The following is a 16,852-nucleotide window of genomic DNA, read 5'->3' as shown; positions in this document are numbered from 1 at the left end:
TGAAGACACGTCTTGCTCTTGGGCCGGTTCCTTCTGCTGTCCTCTGCCTTGTGGTTGGGAGGGATTTGCTCCACGGGCAGCTTGGATGTCGATGGCTGCGACTTCCCCGGCGCAAGTGCTTTCAGCTCAAGTTTTATCCGCTAACGCGGATGCCTAAAATCGATTTGTATCCTAAAAGTGCCTATTTCTCTTCATTACAGAGAGACAGGCGTGCAGAATGAGTAGCTCAGATGTAGGTGTCTGCAGTTATTAAGTTAAGCAAGACGAATCCCGGTGTCAGCATCTCCCTTGGCTTTGCTCAGGGGTTTGCTCCCTCTCCTGTCGGACTCCTCGTGGTGACTTTGGCGCAGGGTGACATTCTTGGGAGTCTTGAAACTTGCTGAGTGTTTTCTGCCTGAGATGCGACATCGCTTCCCGGGGCGAGGCAGACTCCGAGGCTGTATTTCTGCAGCAGTCCCACACTGTGGCTTCCTCCTATATAGCTCTTTGCCACAGGATACGTTTTTTAACATTGATTCAAAAAGCGTGTAGGGTATTGACATTTCAGGGTGTTGCCTGTCCTGAGTCTGAGAGGGTGATGAACAAAACCTTGACGGGGTGGCCATTTTCAGTGACAAAACACACCTCAGTTATTTCATTCCTTCCTAATTTTTGGGCTGAGGAGCAAGCTCGCGCTGTTTGCAGGTGTTTCTTGCAGTGTCCTTCGCTTGCCTTGATGAGCAAACAACATCACACATAATTGCATCTCTAAGGGATCTTCAACTAGACGGTTCTACCTGATTTATCTTTAACGTCGCTGTCAGCTGAGGCACTTTGGGGTGACTCTGCTTTGTCAGGCTGGAAGATGAGACTGCAGGGAGGTCTCCTCCCTTTCTCTTCCCCATCCCTCCTCCCTGCTATGGTGATGCTGCTATAATGGTACACACGAGGCCACTTAACCCCATGGGAGGAGGACACCCCGTTCCCTTATTGCCCATGTCTTCTGTGGTTCCAGCCTCTGGCCACCAGCAAAGGTGCAGAGGTTGTTTCCATCTGCGCAGAAGAGGAGGCCGTGGTTTGAGGGAAGGACCCAGGTGCCGGGGTGCAAGGGGCAGCGGCCCTGCAGAGCACGGCCAGCTCAGTTCATTGCTGCCACCTATTGCTGGGCGAGGGGAAGAAGCGGGGCTTGGCTGCAAAAATCCAGAGGTGCAAACATCTGGGGAGCTTTGCTCAAAGTTCATGTAACCACTGGGTATAAATCTCCCCAAAGCTGTGACCTCGATGGTGGGGCTGTCACTCTCCATTGCCCTGCTCCATCAGGGACTTTCTCCTGCCTGGTGCCACCAGTGATGGGCACTACAGGAGGCAGGTTTTAAGGCTGGCAGTGAATTTCTAGGGAGGTTTCAGAGGCCAGGGCTTGCTAACTTTTAAAAGAACTCTTACGCACTTCAGCCTTGGTGGTCTTGCTGCAGGTAAGCCTTGGCTCCGCAGAGGAGAGTTTGCCTGGCCAAGGCGAGCGCAACCATGGGTGAAGCTTCTTCCACCAGCTGGGGTGGAGGGAGCACCCACCCCAGCCTTCAACAAGACTTGTCCATCGCTTCTCTGCAGGACTAATGATTTCTGAGGAAAAAGGGGGATCCCTGCCAGTAACGGTGGCCTAAAACAGCCTGTAAGGGTGTACAGTGCAGTGGTGCTGGTTTCTCCACAGAGGCAATTCGTTCCTTTGTCTGTTCTTGGGCTCCGTCAGGTTTACGGCAGCATCTCTCACCTCCTTGTGGGGATTGCTCCCAAGTCTTACTCCCCGGCAGGCCCCTGCCACGTCCTCCCGCACCCATCGCTTTTTCCTCTACCTGGCATTAGACGGCAGTCCAAAGAAACCTTCCCTCTCCTCCTCCTCCCCAGGCTCTGCGGGCTGCCAGCCAGCGCCTGCGCCCACCCCGGGAGCAGAGGGCTGACCCCAAAGCAGGGCTCAGCCTTTGCCTTGCCCTCGCCGCCTTGTTTCGAGTTTCTGGCTGCGCCTTCGCCGGTCAAAGCCGGTCGCGGTTTTGTGTCTGACATTTGGGAGGCAGCATCTGCAACGCTGATAAATACCACGCGCCGTTTCTCCCCTGCCTCGCCCTCCGTCTCCTCCTAATTGACATCTTTGAATCTTGTCTCCGTTTGACAAATCAGGCTACTTATTATAAGTGATGACATGTATAAATATTGCAGGCATTCGTTTTACGTCTGGATACCCTGATAATAAAAGCTATCAGAATCTCTCTTTCCCCCCACCCTTGCATAGTAATTACTACCGAAGGATTTTCTCCTCCATCACCGGAGCGGGATGTGGAGAGTGAATTGTGTCTGTGACAGCAAGATTTCCCTCTTGCATCGGGGGGAATATGGTTTTGGGCAGTAAACCGGCTTTTTTTAGACTAATGCAGCAGCAGCACGGTGAAACTGTGCAAGGTGCGTGTACGTGGCCGGGGGATCTTGCAGGAGCCCTTTGGCTTGCAAAATTCTGGGTTTGGTGGGTCTTGGTGTCTAGGGTGGCCGCGGCGGGTGGCAGCCGGTGCCGTCGCTGCTCAAGGGTGCAGTTTCGACTCGTGGGTGCTGTCCCTGTGCCTTACTTGAGCCCGCTCGGTGCTGCAGGAGCCCGGAGCCAGCACCCGGCCAGGCTTTGCTTCTGCATCCTCGCTAGCGTGCTGGTGGCTCTCCTGGGCTGAGGCTGTCAAATTGCAGGGTATTATTTTTAGCCTGGTTTCCTGAGGAAAAGAAGCTTATGCGATTGTACTGTCTGTCAGTGCTTTTCCTCCCACCAGCCTCCTCTTAACAAGTTTTGAACCCCTTGTCAAATTTACCAGGAAGGATAGAGAGCTCCAAGATGTGAAGTTCCTGCACGTTTCCCTGCAAATTAGCAGCCGGGGCCACCTTCCCGAAGGAGAGGATGAGGCTGGGTCACAGCACCCAGGGGCAGAAGGGAGATGCTGGGGAAGGTGCGAGACAAGAGGCTGGGAACGGCCTCTCCGCTGAAGGCTTAATATCTCAAATACAGATATTAAGCGCTCATGCCTTAATTAAAGTTAATTTCTGGGAGAGGTATTTTATTACAAAAGATTTCTCCAGCTCAGGCGTGTCCACGCCATCTGCTTGGAGCTGGCAGTGGCAAAGCCCTCGACCCCGCCGGCAGCGGGGACCGGCTGTGAGAATCGGCCGTTCTCGGGAGAAGGACAAGCTCAACAGAAAAGCCTCTTTTCTTTCCCCCTGCCTCTTAGTCCAGGTTATTATTGACAGTAATTTATTAATTTTTTTAAGAGCCAAGTGCTGCTGCTGGCAGGGGAAGGTGCAGAGCTTAATCTCCTGTGACTTTCCTCGGTGTGGGTTCTCTGGTGGCTAATAGTGAGGTTGAGCAGGCTGTCCTTCATGGGGCTATTGCTGTCTCCTTTGTCCAGCTATTTATGTTCATTAAGCTTTCAGGAACGTAATAGTTTGCGATTTCTACCCTATGTCAAAACTGGACGAAAGTTATTAAACGATGGCTTGACTGAGGTGGATGCGTGCGCACACACATATAGGAGCTCCCGTTTCTTAGGAAACTGGTCTTAATGAGAGACAGCTCCTCTTAATGCTTGCTTGCTTTTTCGGTTGAGGTGTTTGCTGGGAATGGAATTTTTATGGGAAATCTTAAACCAAACAATGATGCTAATAAGCTGTAATCAAAAACAGGGAGGGAAGGGACCTGCTTCTTTCTCATCCCACAACCCTTCCTGAGATTTCAAAAGAAGTGCTTTTGCTACATCAAGATAAAACCAAGATACTTTTTAAATTTTTTTTTGTTTTTTTTTAAACCAGAAGATGAGTGAAACTCCCAGGTTTGGTTTATGGCTGGGGTCTTGCTGGGAATGTTGGAGACAGAGAGGTACAAATCCCTGCTTTGAAGGGCTTGAATCTGAGCCATCTGCATCCCTGGCCAGTACCCAACAAACCAGGTTATTTGTGCTTTGTGAAGCTCTTTTTTCTCATTTTCTTCTTTCTTCCTTTTTTTTTTTTGTTTTTATTTTTTTAACTGCTGACAACTCCACAATGACGCTGAAAAATCTCTGGGCAGGGTAAATAAATTTGTCACTTGGAATGGCCTTTCTTCCCCTCCATGTGAGATCTTGAGTTTGGCAAGTTGACATTCTCTGACTAAAAACCATTTTGTCTCAATTTCTGACCATCTTTACTCACAGTGAGTGGGTTTTGCCCATAAACACAGAAGTTGCTGGGTAAACCTGAGTAATTCTCCTTTTAGAGGTCTTTGCTGCTGTCTTCTCCCTCGAATAGCCACCTGAATTTTGAGGCTTATTGTCACGTATTTTGATGTAAAATCTGAACCTGGCTCCTGGTTTACTCGGGAGAAATCCAAATGTACTCAGAACAAGCCCAGGATTCCTCGTGAAATGTTCACCTGCTTAAAGAAGGCTTTAAAAAACCTCTCTTTATTAAGAAGAAAAAAAAGAAGGAAAAGCCCTTTTTACCACTTAATGCAGTGATGGATTTTTTTGTGTGTGCAAACTTTAGATAAAAGGGGCAGAACTTCTAATTACGTTACCTAGGGAGGCTTAATAATGTTTGCCCAAAGTATCTTGTCGTGAAAATTCACCAGAGTAAATTCAGTTTAATTTCTGCTGAAATCCCTTCACTTTATCCCTTGCTGCTTTCCAAAGACCTTGTAGGGCTGCCCGAGGAAGGAGAAACCACCGTTTTGGGTTCCCCTGAAGACGATCGTTGCATTTGGAGAGGGCTGACGAAGACGTGGGTTTGGAGATGCTGCGTTGCGTGACCTCCCGCGCTGGCAGGACATAAGACCAGCTTATATTGCATCTGTTTCTCAGCGTTGTGGTTTTTGAGATAGCTATTGATATCTGTGTTCTTGTAAAGTCTTCCTAGAGTGAGCGAGAGGTACTTAACTCCAGACTAAATCTGGCTGGCTCAGCTGCAATAAGGACCAGGACTCCCCCAACAAGCAAGCCTTAATTTAATCTGGTTTGGATCTGGGAAAAACCCAGAGGGGGGGGGTATTTCTGAGTTTCTGTAAAAAGCAAAGCCCAGAAGCCCTTAAATGATGTTTGTGGAAAGCACGTCGGGCTCTCGGAGAAGCCCTGCCGTGGGGTGAGAAGTGCCTCTTCAAGCTGCCAAGGGGACTCACCCACTTCTGGGGAAGGTGCCCACGAACCGGGTGTGCCACCAGAAATTAATTACGAGCTTAATTGTGCCTAGTGCCTCTCCGTGTGTCCCTGTGTCACGTTGCAGGGATCTAGTGAGCATGTAGGCGATGATGGGCTTGGGGCCAGCTGGAGAGTATCGTTGCTCCCCCCATAATTACTGGTGTAAGAGGAATGTGGGGCTGGAAGGATGTCATGGCTCGCTGTCTCCAGTCACTCACTATTACAAGCAACCCCTCACCATACCCCTTTTTATAAACTTTATTGAGAGCTATCTCAATGGCAGGCGGGTTTTTGCTCCTGCTGTTCCCGTGGAGGCTGTCTCAGGCCCTGGCTCGTATGATGGTGCATAGTAATTAGCCAACCTAAATGCACTGATGAGCGGTTTGTATCTGCTCTCTCCAACCTCGCCACAGTACTTCGGATATGATCTCTCAGAGATGTTCTTCATTAGCAGTTAATAGGTTTTTTTCTCTCTCTCTCTCCCCTGGAAATACTTTGAGTTGTAGATGCCTTTTTGTAATCACGTTGTGTCAGGGCCCGCCGATCTGTTGTAGGACAGCTAAACCACACAGGCGGGTCTTCTCGTTTGTCATTTCCACCAAGTTTCCATCCTTGCTGCCGATCTTTGAAACTTGGCCTTGGATTTTGTACTGCTGGATGTCATTCCACGTCCATCGGTCTGGTTCTCAAAGTCATCCTTTCCTTCTGAGTGATGCCAAAACTCATTGGTTTGGGTTGTTTTGCCTCCTAAGCAGCGAGTTTGATGAGTGTTGGTCCCCTGTCATTAAGGAAGCGATGAATGTGAGTGGTGACTGAACAGTCTGCTCAGCAAAATCCCTCCAGACTACCTCCTTTTTTGCTACTGTCTATTGTAATCCTATTTATTTTAGGTAAAGCTTTTTTTGATTCATAATTCTTATTGTAACATTCCCCTCCTACAGTTTAACTAATCATTTGCCCATGTGGCATAATATCAAATGTTTTTCTGAAGTCCAGATGGTCAAGCTCTCTCACAAAAGACAAAGATTGGCTTTTGTCTAAAAAAACCTGCTGTTATCTCCTAGAAAAATATATTTACTAGGCTCGCCTGGCAGAATCCATCTGCGTGAAATCCAGCTTGCGTTTCACCCATTTTCTTAATTTTTTCCCTTTGAGTTGTTTCTCAAGCAGAGATGCTGCTCGGACCAGCCTGAGCAACCTGTAGCTGCCTGAATCGCATCCTCCCGCCCCAGTCTAAAATATTCTCTCTTCTTTAATCTTATATCCTCCTTCCCTCCCGCTCCCCCTTGTTAGATTAGTTTAAAATAATCTGCAGAGAAAGAAGTCTCTAGGAAGCAAGGCAGTGCCGCTGAAGTGATTATTTCCACTACAGTAAAGGTTGAAAACTGGTTACAATTATCACTCCTAGTTTTACATGCTAACAGGATTTGCCTTTGGGGGATTAAGCTAACTATTCTGTCATGCAGGTGAGTGTTTTGTTTTGCTCCTTTGAACCATCCTTTCTCAGGCTGTCAGGGAGTTTTGCAGAGGAAGATAAAGGATGCCATCCGTATCCCGCTTTCCAAAGCCCCGACCATGGCTCGGTGTGCGCGCCCGCACAAGAAATGCTTCCCCTCCGCAGCGGTTTGGGTTGGAGCGATCCATTTTGGCTTGTTTCGAGGTCATCTCGGGTGCTTCTTTTTGTTGAGTGCACTTGCACCGCTGGAGAAGAGTGGATCCTTTTTAAATTCTTCCAGGCGATATAGCTGTGAATCAAGGGACAGCGGGGGAAAATAAACTCGGATGTTTCAAGAAAGTAGAAATAAGGAGACTCGATCCAGACTCTCTGTGCGGTACGAGGAGGGTAAAGCTTTCAGGCTGGCACCATGTGAGTTCCCAGGCTGCGGCCAAAGAGTCGCTCTAGCAAGGAATTTTCCACTTAATTTTTCATTTTGACAGAAAATATCAGTGTAATTGACATTTCTGGACAGGACTGCGCTCAAACCATTTCAGCGAGCTCTTGTGACTCCTTGCGAATGGGGCCAGTTGTCAGCTCGTGTGCTGCCCACCTCAAAATTGAGGGCTTCGCTAAAAGGACTGTGTAGCCTTGTGCCAAAAATCTAGGGGATGGAGTTGCTGCCTCCAATCGATGCTTCTTTATACAAAGTGGAGTACTCCATCGGTGCCACAGGAGGATCGGTCCTTGATAATGGGGAAAAAGGCAGCTAATTAGGGCAGTAGACCACCATGGACAAGCAGCCTTCATATCTCTGCCTACTTTGCCAGTGCAGAAGACATCCAAAACTGGACAGATGTGTTTAATTTACAAGCTGGCAGCTGGGTTTCACTGGACAGAAACAGCCCAAAATGGGACCAAACCGAGGCCAGACCAGCGCCTTGAAGGGAAAGAGGAAACCCTGAGTCTGGTTGTGATTTTGGGGAGAAATAACCATTTTTGCTATAGAGAAGCGATCTAAGGCTTTCAACGGTTATGGGAGATCAGGCTGACATAGCCAGTGAGGAGCACAACGAATGTCAGCAGGAGGTTTTGTTACAGAAGATGGTCCTGCAGTGCAAAACTCAGGTCCGTTTCCACGTCTGAACCGTGCAAAGTTAGGGGATTTAACTTGTGCATCGCTCTAGGTTTCTTTGAGAAGATAAAGACCTTGCAGTCCCTAAAAGGTTGCGTTCTGCAAATGTCCACCCTCCTAAGTACAAAACATCCTTTCTGTCATTCCTGCCTGAGTCAGGATGACCTTAAACACCCCTGAGTAACTGGCCCTGTTACCCCTTTACCTCTGATGTAGGAGAAAGGCAGGACCAGAAATTGGTTTTCTCTTGGCTCTATGGGGAGGCTGTAGCTTTAGGAGATGATTGGAATGAAACAAATCCCTGGTGAATTAATTGAAAGGGTCAATGTCTGTAGTTAATCAGTTAAAATTGCCTATAGTTATCCAGCTGTGTCTTTCATGTCAGCTACAAGATGTCTGTGAGGCAGGAGCTATCTAATGTGTAGACTGGGTTGGTTTGGTGGTGTTTTTTTCCCCGCCCCGCTGGCAAGTGGTTTTTCAGTGGACACATGGACAAGTATGTTTTTGACATTTATCTGGGTTTATCTAAGATCTAGTTTTGCCTCTATTCCTCCTTGCTGTTGGTGTTTTTTTTTTTTTCCTCGGTTAGGTGGTGGTTGGAATAACTTGACTTAATGACACATTTTCAGCGCTGATTTCAGTGGTGACAGTTATTAACGGTTTCACGATAAGAAACAGGTGTTTCAGCATGGTCCATCAGGCAGAAGAAGAACAATGCCTCCCCAATGTCATTGTTCATGATGTATTCAATAACTGCTAGCTTTTTTTTTTATGAAGATTTTATTCAACCTCATAGGTAGTATTTACTATTTAGTATGCAGGCTTTGGGCAAGCTAGTGGAGTGGAAAACCTTTTAATTTCTTTTTAATGCAAACATGGATCTTGCAAGACCTTGTCAAACGATTGGAATGGGCGCAGGCTCTTGCTTACGTCTCTCAGCATCACCCTGCAAGAAAATCCCGGGTACTTCTCATGGGAGTTGTGGTTCAAGGGACAGGTCCGAGCCTGAAGGGATCGGGGTGATTCTCCTGGCTACCCCTGTGTTGCAATGAGGAGCCACACCTGGGACGGCTTGGGCAGCAAACATCGTTAGTATAATAGGGGCATTGCAACAGCTCTTGGGCTCTGCTGCCACTTCCCATGCTTTCCCATGGATGGGCGGGTAAGGAGCGATGTTTTGGAGCATAAGGCTACCAAATATCCTGGGTAGTTTTTTCAGAAAAGGTGTGAACATGGATCACTCGCCCTCAGTATGCGGGTGGGTTTGCTGGTCATTTTGCTTGGCCAAGACCCGTACCGTGCGTTTCTGCTAACCCCTTGCTCTCCCTTTGCTGCTGTTCACACTTCTCCCGTATACGCTCCATCTCTCTTCTCCAGCTGATCTCACAGCGAATAATGCGGAAGGCCTCGGGCTCGGTGTAGGCGCTGTGCAGAGCTCGGCTGCACCCGGAGAAGGAGAGGGGGGAAGAAAACTTCATCTCTATCTTTGTATCCCTTGTGCTGTGAGATTGACTGGAGGGTAGCTGCCACAGCCACTAACGGTTGGATCCCGCCGATGTGCTGCACAGGTCTCACATTCCCTGGCCGTGCTCCTGGTGCTCAGAGAGAAAGAGGTGAATACGAGGTAGGGTAACCACTCTGGCTCCTTTTCCACGTCCTGTGCAGGAGATACTCCCAGAGAGAGCTGCTCTCTCTGCGATTCAGTGGGGCTGGATATCTGGCAGATGCCGGAGTGGATATTGTTGGGTATCCCTTGAGGGACAACTTTCTGCATCCTTTGTCCTCCCAGGAGGAAACTCCATAGGAGATGGGAAGAGACAGAGCCCTCAGTGCTTGGACTGCTGCCTGAAGAATGTGGCAATGGGCATCTTCTCTTCTTCCTCGTCCTCTGAGGGTGCTGTGGTCCAGCTTTGACTGCAACGTAGGGCCATGCCTGCCTGGCCTTGCTGGAGTTGCCCTATGAGCCTTGAAAACAGGACTGGGACACTTGCAGCCTCTCGCACCTTTATTTTGTACCACAACCTATAGGTTTGTTCCGCAACCTATTTAATTCCCGTTGATGTTTGATATCACAAAGGGGTGGAACAGTGCAAGGTTCACCAAAGGTGCTTGATAGGTCCCCTTGATCTTCAGCAAGGCAGTGCTGCCTCCCACCCCAGTCCTACTGCTTGGGCTCTCTAGCAAACAAGGAGGAAAAAAAGATTAATTGGTGATAAATAATGCATTTTGTTCCCACCTAAAGGTTGTTTGATCTCCATAGTCTTCATTCCTCCAGTGACAGGGAGCTCAGTGTTAATAGCTATTTGTCACCCGTCGCAGTGCTTAAACAGCCTGAGCAGTGCTGGACTCGGCTCATACATCTGTGCCACAGGTGGGGCTTCCCATTATTACTTTCTTTAAAAAAAAAAAAAAAAAAAGATTTCTGCTCTCCTGTGGTGACTTTTCACAACAGTTTCTGGAAGTGAAGCAATTAATGAACATTAAACATCCTTTTTCTGGGAAAGCAGCAATCAGGAGAGAAGATATAGCATCCCTCTAAAATCTCCCTGTACATATATATGTGCACACAGAGCCCCTTCAAGGCTGAGTAGAATTGGAAGTGATAGTTACCAGTATAATATTTAAATGAGCGTTAATTACCATAAACCGTTTGGATTTTAATGTCTCCTTCTGTACAGTATGTAAATCAGGGCTGGAATGGGCTTGTGAGCATGCATTGGGCCTCTGGTGTTGTGGATAAAAGGGCTGATTTTTAGTACTGGGATTTAGCCGCCTGGTTTCCATTAATGTTAACGGGAGAAATGGGGCCAAACCCTGGCCACTGCAGGGAAGGTTTCCCCTCTCATCTTCAGAGACAGCCCTGCCCCAAGGACAGCTTGTGCTCCCTTTCCCATCCCAGCTCCCTACCTGGAGAGGCTTCCCGAGGAGGATGCTGATTAGACGCCGAAACGACTCGGGTTTGGATCCGGATGGAGGGATGTCTCGCCATCAGTGTGGTGTAGCAGCTCTTATACACTTTATTGGGTACTAAGGGGGTTTTTTTATGGGGTTTTAGCGTCCATACTCTGAGTGAGGTAATTCCACGGTGCGTGGTTTGCCTGGGCAGTGCTGTACCCGCATCCACACCCTTCATCTCCCGTCCTCCCTCCATCCAGCCTGGCCTGCAACCCCGAGCAGAGGGGAAGGGACTTTGCACGAAGCCTCTGGAGATCGGCAGATCTTCAGGCACCTTGTGATACCTCCCCAGCCCCCTCCTTGTCCTTCCTCTTTGCCCCCTCTTCCTCCGTGGGGACCTAGTTTGCCTTGCAAAGTGGTCTCGTTATAAATGCATCAGCCTCTGCCGGTCTCACACGCGCAGCCTTCATTTAGCCCTCCAAGCTCGATTACATCTGAGAATGTCTTGGGGTAATTAAGTAATATTAGAACATTTTCTTTTCTGTTTTTTTTCCCCTTCCCTAATGCAGCTTTCAAAGCACAAGCCTCGGTTCTCACCCACTGGAGCCCACTTCTCTGAGCCTCTGAATTCTCCCTAATGTACCTCGCCATGAATGAAGGCTAATTACATTTCTGAAAGATGTCATTAGTGTCATATTCATGCTGGGTTTCAGAGAGCTGGCACGCAGCAAGGAACGCTCCCTTAGGTGTCTTTCAGCTTCACCATGTGCAGTGCCACCAGTGAGGAGTGGGATTCAAACCAGCCGGGCTTTCTGGACAGCGAAGGGGAGCTCAGCTGGCAAAGCAGAGATGCTTTGGGCTTTGTTGTGAGCAATCTCTTTCCATGGCTGTTTTGCATCCTTCATCTCCGGGGCTCATCATGGTTTACAAATATTAACTAATTAAGCCTCTCAGAGCTCCTGTGAGATAAATAATTGCTACTCTAATGATTGGCATTATGTCCACTCTCTTCTCTAAGCATTGGACAGTGCTTTTTGCTACAGAGGAATAAGGAGGCAAATCTTAAGCATGCAAAAAGATAAGTGGTACCATCTAACCTGCTGGCTGGTGGCCAGTAATCTGAAGCTACCATAACAGGTACCTGTGGCATTGCTTTTGAAGCCTACGGTGTTCCTCCCTCTTATGTCTGTATAAACCCAGATGAGCTCTACTGACTTCAGTGGATGCTCCTCAGAGGCTTCCCCAGAGGGAAGGGAAACCAGAAATTGTCTATTTGGGTAGCTCATTGTTTGCATCACGGATGGGAAGTTAGTTCCCAAGGAAACAAAAAGAAAATGGTGGTTACACAATCTTTCCCCCCCCCCCACTAGGTGGTTACAAGGACAACATTCTGGTTTTACACTACCACTGCTCTCCAGTTCAGCCCAGTGTGAGGTGGCCACCAGGCTCCCACGGGTGAGTACTGCTTTCAGGGGGTATTAGGTGCTCATAAAAAGAAGTCACATGTAATTTAGAGTAAAATTGCCATGAAAACGCTTGTTCGTGTTGTACTGTGTGTTGCGTTTTGTTGTCCTGGAGAGATGCCTTAGCTCTGTTAGTGGGGCTGGAGTTTGCTGCCTCTGGAAGAGGTCAATTATCCCAGGCAGTCCCTATCCCTGTGGGGAGCCTGATGTCCCCCTCTGCCTGCCTGGCTTTTTGGGCACTGCCATAAACAGAGTAGGGATGGGGACACTGCTGCGGCGGCCCGGGCTCACTGCTGATCACAGGGGGATAGTGAGGGATGCTGCAGCCCAGCGCTGTGTGCAGACAGCAAGTGATGTACTTGGCACTGTATCTTCCCATCTTCCACTTCAAACACCGCTTGATTTTATTCTGCTGTTTGACCCTAATATTGGATACCTCCTTGACCCTGTATGGAAGGCTACATTGCAGTCCAGAATATCCCACAAGCTTTTTTATTTTTGATTTATTTATTTTTTTTCCCCTTGCAAATAGATTTTTGGCCAAAACAATAAGCAGGAACCAGAAGGAAGTGAAACCTGGCTTTATATCACATAAGAATGGATTGCCAAGCTTCCGTAAAGACACATGTTGGGGAAGAAAGAAAAACTGCTCAAAGACTGGTCAGAGGCAGAACTTAAGTACAGCCGCTGCAATTTATTTAGGCTAAGCTGGGCTCTGTAGCACTGTCCAATTTGTGGTCATTGGTGGGTACTTGGCCTTGGAGGCGTTATGCCAGAGGCAAACAATGCAGAGCTGTCTTCATCCTTGGGCATCTCTGCTACAGCCTCCTGGGTTTTAGGAAAACCTGGATCTGAGAGGCCTCTGGGTGCTGAGGGTAGAGGTGACGTGGCTCACCTCCTCTCCTCATCCGTCCTCTTGGAGGGAATCTCTCACCTCTCTGCATCTGCTGTGGGTCGTTTCCAGCCTTGGGTAAAGGGTCCCCCTTCTCCCTCCTCTCTGAACAGGAGCACGGTGCCACCAGGAACCCTGATGATCCCGGACGGGGCTGTATGTGGCTGTGCTTTGCAGGGACGGACTGGCAGATTGGCTTTTCTGTTTCATGCACTGGTGTGAAATTAAAGGGATTTTGGAAAAAAGGCTGCACTAGCAAAGCTAAGCTGCCCTGGGAAACGTCGTATGGAGAAGCTAATTGTCCGAGGTGTGGGAATCCCAGGCTTTCCCACAGAGTCTGCCTTTCCAGTCCTGGCCAAGCTGCCAGCTCTCTCTTGTCTGGAAAGGGAGACGGACGTTAATTGAGAGGCTGTGTTTAATTTTGGGGGCAAGTGTAGGATCTGGGCTGCGAGACAACTGCAGCGGGGAGCTGCTCCATGCAGGGATGGACCGGAGCAGCCGCCTGGAGGTGCGGGTCCAGCCTGCACCCCGAAAAGCAGGGGAGGCTGAAGGGAAACACAGCAAGGAGATTACTCCATGGGAAAGGAGGAGTGAGTCACAGACACAGAATTTGGGGCGGGGAGAAACCTGGGCTGTACCAGTCTGGTAGGTAAGAGAGTCCCAAAACAGTTCATTTCTGTACACTGAGATAAGCTCAGGAACCTGCGTTCGCTCTGGCCCCAACCGGTCCCATCTGCGATGAGCTGGCAGGGTTTTTATGTAGACCCAAACCGACTTTAAAACCTCTATTTTCTGCTTATTGATAGCTGTGTAATTCAAAAGCTATCCTACTGAAGGCAGAGTCCTGGCAGCGCCCGGTAGCAAAGGGACGAGAGGCAGGAGCTGAAACCCTGTAGCTGATCCAGCCGCTCCTGGCGTAATGGTGTCTATCCAAAGGAGTGCTGTAACTTTACTACAAACACCACGTGTTATTTAGCCGTATGAATGCGAGCCAAATTTCTGAAAGGCTCCCGTAGCCTGTAATCAGTTGCAGGCCAGGGCTGCGTGTGTTCCCACGAGTGTCCCGTCTGTCCCAGGTCAGGGAACTGCAGCCTCTGGGGCTGCGGGGCTCCTGGGGGGCTGGCGAGGCTTCCCAGCATGAGAACAAGCACCTCATCTCTCCATGGTCATCTAAGGTTGAGGCAGGGAAGGCTGGAAGATAAACAAGAAACTTTTCTGAGCGTATTTAGACCACTTGAGGTTGCCCATGCTCTAATGACACATTCTGCAGATTACAGAACCTAGTAATTACAGCTAATAAGTCCAAAACGTGTAATTACCCTGTAAGCACTTTGCACTAGAAGGCAGAAATAAGCATGGTCGTTACACACTCGTTAGGTGATCTATCGCTTCGCTGTTCAGCATGCAAAATCCAGGAGTGGCAGAAAGTATAGCTGCTCTTTTCCCCAGCCTCCATCCTCGTCAGCGCTGGGTGAAGGGAGGAAGCCAGCTCATTTTCCTGCATCCATTGCCCAGCCAAAACAGCTCCAAAATCTAGTTTCCTTTCCTTAACAGAGACAATTCCTGATCAGATTTTCAGATCTGGAGCGGGAGGCTCTTCAGGGGAGGCTGTGTTTGTTTTTTCTTCCCGCTACTTTGCTTCCCTTCCCAATTAAAGTAGCTCTTTTGTCAGTCCCTGAATTTCTTTCCACCCTCCAGTTTTCCCAAGGAGGCTTCTTAACGTTTCCTGCCTCTAATCAATACACAATTTATATGCAATAACTTAGTCCAGAGAATAGGGAAGCAGCTATCAGGGTTTCTCCTGTAATTCTAGTGTGCTGTAGCCGTCGACTGAAGGTCAATGCAAGCTTGACTATGACTGATTTTTACTGTCTTTGGGCAACCCATCAGCAAAATGCAAGCTTTGTAAAACCTTGACTCAATGCAGGCCATAACGGATAGCGCTGTGCAACCTGCCAAGCACACCGTGAAGCCGGCTTCCTCGGCAACGCTGCACTCGGCAAAGCTTCGTGTTATGTTCATGCAACCCTTTCTGGTGGAAGGAGGGGACCCCACGCCTCCGCGGGGCATGATGGATGTCCTGACAGATGCTATTTTCCCCGATTATACGGGTAGTGGGTGCTTTGATAGCAGGTGAAGCTGGTGCCTGCTCAGCGAGCGAGGAGAAGAGCTCCATTAGGTGCCCCTGGGGATGACGAGACAATTCTGCAGAGAGGACCTTGCGCTGGGGGAGCGGGCACCTCATTTAACCTGCCTCCCAGCCAGGCTCGTGCTCATCTGTCTCCTGTCACTTGAGATCCTGCCGTCACCTCTTCAGCATCCCTCCGGCTGCGGCCATACTGGTACAGCTCCCACCGGGAAGGGGACAAAAGGACAGAGAGCAGGAGGGGCAGGAGGAGATATTAGCAAGGACCAGAAGAAGTCTTCATCCTCAGAGATGAAACTCTGGGAGAAGGATGTCATCCTCTGTGCTTGTGTGTACCCTAACCCTCTCACGGACGTTGCCTGGGAGGAGTGGATATGTCCAACAGGAATGTCCAAGGCCACTCCACACCATTTTCGGGTGTCCCACGGTGTCTCGCAGTGGAGGGATCAGCCGGGGACGCTCCAGCTGACATGCTTAACAAGCAGGGAGGCGCAGACTCGCGGCCATTTGGCGTCTTGTTAATCACATTTAATGTGTAGGTTGCTTTAGCGTTGATCATCTTAAAATTCCCTGTCGGAAAGGTTACCTGTGTAATTATAGGTATAAATCTCAGGGACGTTCTTGCCAAAACAAATGGAGCGTCTCACGCTCAGGCCAGGGATGAACCCAAAGAAGCCATAAAAAGGGTTCGTAATGATGGACCAGGAAATAGGCACCCAGCGCAGGGCTGAGAAGAGCCGTGTAACTTCAGAGATAAATGAGGTATTTGGATAGTTGGGAAGAGTTCCCGCAGTTGTCCTGACTTGTACGAAAGTAGGAGCTATTGATCTCCAGGCTTCGGGCATTAAGCGATGCCCAAGTAGGCAGAGGTGAGGAAGAAGTTTGTTCCCAGCCGCGTGGGTGCTGCAGGGAGGGACGTGGGCGACCTCACTGTGTTCTGGCACCGACCAGCCCTGTCACCTGCTGCTACTGGTTTCTGGTCATTGATGGCAAAACTGCTCCAAATTTGCCTCGCCTGCTGCTGACTCCAGCAACGTCCAGGCCCGTGCTGCAGTCGGAGCTGGCGTTGGCAGTGTTTCTCAACGGCGGCTTGGGCATCATTGGATGTAGGCTTGGGAAGGCACCACGCAATGCGTGAGCGTGGCCCAAAGGGTCCCAGCTGATGGGGCTGGATCAGGCTCAGATGGTGCGGAGTCGTGAGGTGTCTCCTCCTGAAGGGTCTCGGGTGTGGGTGAGGAACCTGAGGATAACCTGTTTATGAACTACTTCTGGGAAGTGCTGATAAATATCCTTGGTTAGTGGCAGAAAGCTTCAGTCTTTTTAGTCACTGGCTGAAAAATGCATGTTATTTGGTTCTGTTAGTGAAGAAAATGGGAGTTGGGCCTGTCTGCTTGGGTTTTTTTGATATTTGAGATGCACAGGCTAGGTGAAAAGTCTATCAGAGCATCACTAAGTTCACATGTGCCCTCAGAAACCTGGCTCTTAGGAACTGCCTCTCCCCTGCTGTGACACCTTGCAAAACCAACCTTTCTCCTCTTCAAATTGCAGGTGCCTCCTGATCAGAGCAGGTCTTGGATGGAGATACTCACCCTGCTTCACACTCCTTGTCTCCTGAAGGCCACATTTGTCCACCTCCCCCCTTTCTGGAGAGGATGCTAGGTGAGTAGTTGGAAGGAGAGATGCTGATTTGGGTTTTTGGTCTGTGCCTGTGCTCA

Source organism: Gymnogyps californianus, chromosome 6 (assembly GCF_018139145.2).
Source record: "Gymnogyps californianus isolate 813 chromosome 6, ASM1813914v2, whole genome shotgun sequence".
Lineage (NCBI taxonomy): Eukaryota > Metazoa > Chordata > Aves > Accipitriformes > Cathartidae > Gymnogyps > Gymnogyps californianus.
Note: the sequence above shows the minus strand (reverse complement) of the source record.